The following is a 4,634-nucleotide window of genomic DNA, read 5'->3' on the forward strand; positions in this document are numbered from 1 at the left end:
CCTTAATGATTCTATGATTCTAAATAAATAGTTCATTCATTCTCTGTATTTTTTTACAGCACATAAATAATTACTTTATCTAATGAAATGCAATGGTTTTATTAATCTATATTGACTGACTGTTCTGTATTGCCATGATAGTGTTGTTGAGGAAATACAAACATTTCTTTTCCATGTTCTGTATCTCAGTTTTCCTTTTATAGAGCTGTAACTTTTTTCTGAGAGACATACACCAAAACCATCCACTTTCTATAGGGGAACTCCTGATGAACTCATTAGGAAAGGAGAAATTTTGGTTACTGAAATAGAAGAAAGACTGAAGAGCTTGCAAAAAGCTGAGAATGTGATAACAAGCCGTTTAATCACAGACAGATTCATTCGTAATTGCAAAGTAAATAATTTAGTAAAAGGATATGAAAGCAAACAAAGGAGTTCGGGTGACTTAAGAAAAACAGGTGGATTTCCCTTTCTTCCACACGTGTTCTGGCTCTTCCTTCCTCTGTGTGCTGCTTCAGGCATTCTCCTGACCACTCGCATTCATTCCTCGCTCTGAAATTTGCTTCTCAATGTTCACCCCATTACAAACACCGGCCAACACATCTTGCTGCCAGCAGTGCCATGTGCTAGCTCCATCCTCTCCTCTGGTACATCATGTCCTCAGGAAGCAGAGAGCAACGGGAAGGAGCAGGCTGTGATCAACAGATGTATCAGAGGCTGATCCACCACACCTAGTATGTATGGAGAATAATCTACGCTCTCATCTGCTGCGTTGGCTCATTCTTCGCAGTGAGATATCTTTAGCTGGTCATGAATACCTTCATAAGAAGATGCAGCTTGGAACTTTCAAATAGCAAGAAAAAAAATCACATATGTAAAACAATATTCAATAGTTGCAGTGCAAGACATTGATAACAGAAGTCTTGCTCTTTAAGTCACTTAAAAGTGAGATTAGATTTTAAGTGTGTATTAATATCTGCTTTTGCAATCCTGTAAAATTAGGCACGGAACCAAGAGTTTGAAATTTCACATAGCAGAGACTCTACAATATTGTATTTTTAAATCTCTCATGGATAAAAATATTTGTTTTATGTTTTGTGTGATGCAGTGTTAAAGCAAGGTGAGACAGTTCATATAGCCATCGTATGAAGAATACTCAAATACAGTATTTCTGATAATTTTCCATTGACAGAGTATTTGAGACTTATTTTTTAATTTCTCTGTATTTTAGAAGCTATTTCTTATATTGATCTATATGGAACTCTTCAGTTACTGTTAATAGTTCTTTTTTAAAAAGAACATGCCTTCAAAATTTGTTTAAAATTAGTATTTAACCCAAATATTCTAAATTTATTTAAAATTATGCCCTACAGTGTTTTTTTTTCTAGCTGCAATTTATCCATTTTAATGAGATGGGGTTAATGTATTTATTATCAATTAATGAACATTTACTTGAATTACTTTGCAGCACTCTGTGTTCTGGTACTTGCATTCACAGTTGCTTATAAATATTTTCTTTCTGCTAGGTAACTGCTTTGGCAGCAATTCTGATTTTTCAGAGAGAAATACAGAAGTGCTTGGAAAACACCCTCTAAATAGTAGGACTTTAAAACTAGAGCATACTCTTTCACCACTTCTACTTGATCAATACCAAAGCTTTAGTAAATAAAAGAGTTTTATGTCAGAAGTTGTTTGTGGTTTTTTTTTCCTATTCACATTCTGTGCTCCTCTGAGAATGAATTTGTATTTGTTATGGAAAAGAAAAAATGGTCATACTGTAAAGCAGTGCAATTGTGCAGAAAAGGAAAGAAAAACATCAAAGGACATATATATTTATCAGTCTAGACTTCCTCATATATAAGTGCTCAAGACTGCTAAGAGGCTGTTTCAGTTTGTGCTCTAGGCTAGTCTTCAATCAACCTAGAGGCAGTTTAAGGCAAGAGGCTCAACATACTGTGACAAAGTTATTTCATGGTTATTACTTAATAAACTACGTGATTACGAAGAATTATTTTCTTTAGCTGACTTGTATTTTTGCTGTTATAGTTTCAATCCAGGATAAAAAACTTTGTTTTATTAACAACTGCCATAAAGCTCTTTAGTTACTGGATAGGAATTGGGGAATTGACGGATTAATGATAGCTAGACTATGGCTATAGTATTTAAAACAGATATACTGCTGGGATCTTATACCTGGCTTGTGTGGGATCACAATCTTTTGAGTCTATGCATCTGTTGGTATTTTAGTAAGAGTTCACTGCTTCAGAACTTGCAGAATTCAGGATAAGCAGCTGAGGTCAGTACTTGGAAGCCAGGAAGGATTCACAACTACTTCTGTTTTCCAGCACCTAAATTTTATCATATTTGAACTACACCATCTCTCTTAGCCAGAGCATCCAGTCCTGCTTTAAAGCAAATCATACGTTCTGTGACACTTACAGTATCTTGAATCTGATACTGTAGGATGGCAGCTGTTCTCTCTCATTTAAGCAACTGTTCACTTGGAGATACTAAGCAGCTTCCATCTGGCTGGAAGTGGCTACTAGAAACCCAGTTTAAATAAGGATTTAAAAAAAGCTATCCATAACAGGCCACTTGAATTCCAAGCCTTCAGGAGCATCAGGAGCATCTTTGAAAAAGTCGTCTACCAATCCACAAAAGCATTTTGAAACCAGACTTGTTAAGGAAACTCTAGAACATGTAACATAGATGAACGGACAGAACCAGCTTCATGCACACACAATTAAAAATTTGCTTGATTTAGGATTGGTAATGCTGTCTAGGGATCAGTTACTAAAGGTCAGCATCACGCTCTCCATGTGACATGAACTCTGCTCCATTCAGGATTCCCATGTTCTGTGCAGTCTGGGAAAGACTGCGAGGTAAAAAGAGAGATCTGAAGGGCACTGATACAGTCTGAAACAGAAATTTAAGATTAATCTTTCTAGAACATTGAAAACCAAACAGCCATAAAGGTCAGAAATTATCCTTTCTGTTTAAGCTGCCTTGTCTCAATGACGACGGTTTTCATGGACAAGTAATACAGAATGTGTTTAGAAGAAGTTTCTGCATCTTTTCTTACAGAGCTATTGAAAATCCTCAGTATTGTTGACGAAGTGACCAAAGCAGCAGGAAGGGAGGTAAAAACTCAAATGTCCAAAATAAAATCTCATCTATCATGGCCACAGTCAAGTCGCAATTCTGTCAAACTGGTATCAAGAGGAACAGATAACATGAGCTGTACATACAGGTGCAGCTCCCACTCGTTTTGTTTCTTGTGGTCAGGTTAGATGGCATTCGCAGGCTGTTTTGGTTCCCTTAGTTGGAAGGGCAATACAAGAAAGAGCATTCACGATGTAAGAACTCATCCAGAGCATCACTGTGGACTTTGTTATGAAGGACAGTAGGCTAAATTATTGCATAGCTTCTTCCCATCTGTGAGTTTGCTCTTGTTTGCACCAACCAGCAGAAAATGTACCTGTTGCCAAATCCGGTAGCCCAGGAGAAGCAAGGCTGCAGCAGCTCCATGTCCCCAGGTCCAATCCATAGTGCTCCTATGCATGTATTCCCAGTAAGCACGTGCATGCACGCAAGACATGTATACAGTACATAGATATACACACACAAAGCACCACAGACAGAAAGCGGCACTCAGGGAAATAAGAACAGGACGAATGGCCTCCTCCCCTTCGCCTTTCCAGCTATCAGAATGAAGGCCCATTAGTGGGAAATACAGGCGTTCCCACAACACCCATCCTTCCCGCGGCTGGGCTTGGAGACTCGGTCTGCCCAGCAGCTGCCCCTGGACCTCCGCTCTCCCCTGCTGCTGCCACCTGTGCCAGCCCTGCTCCAGCGGTTGCTGCAAGCCTCTCCCCTTGCACACACACACCCGCCTGTCCCACCACGCTACGGATCCCTCTAGTAACTGGCCTTAGACAACCAAATCCACCTTGTAACTGGCCCTTGTCTCTAGCTGCTTCCCTCATAGAGAGGTGGAGAAAGACCCACACGCAGCCCAACTTCTCTGTCGACGCCTCCCTCCCACTTCATGGAAACTAGGCTCCTTCTGCCCTCAGATGGAGGTTAAAAGGGACTTTTAGAACAGATCCCCATAGCTTCTCAGGACTTCTGAAGTACCAACAGTTTAAAAAAAAAAAAATCGTACAGATTCCATGAACATACTTCAGGAATGTATTTAATTACAAAGTGGTTTTGATAATCTATCTAGAACATTATGCCCTTAAAAAAATTCGGAAGACTTTCCTTTCCTAGAAAATGCAGTAATTTTTCTCATTTGTTGTGTGTTGTGAAGCAATATTAACCAAATAGTCCATTTGCTGGAACAGTTATTAAACTACAGAACTTCTTTAGCACACATGCAAATGAAAGCCTGGGCCTTCACATCAGCGGCCACTGTATGTAACATGAAGCACTGTGCTGCACCCTGGCCTTCGTGCATTTTATACCACAGCTAACCTTTGTTACCCAAGATCACTTCTGCTTAACTTGTCTCAGATTTGATCTAAAGGACATAGTTGGTATTATTACAATGTCTATTACCTCTTGCCCAAATAGACACAGTTCTCAGGTTTTCTGAACAGTATCAACTTCTACAAGATAAAGAGACAAGATTTAAG

Source organism: Fulmarus glacialis, unplaced genomic scaffold (assembly GCF_000690835.1).
Source record: "Fulmarus glacialis isolate BGI_N327 unplaced genomic scaffold, ASM69083v1 scaffold44535, whole genome shotgun sequence".
Taxonomy (NCBI): domain Eukaryota; kingdom Metazoa; phylum Chordata; class Aves; order Procellariiformes; family Procellariidae; genus Fulmarus; species Fulmarus glacialis.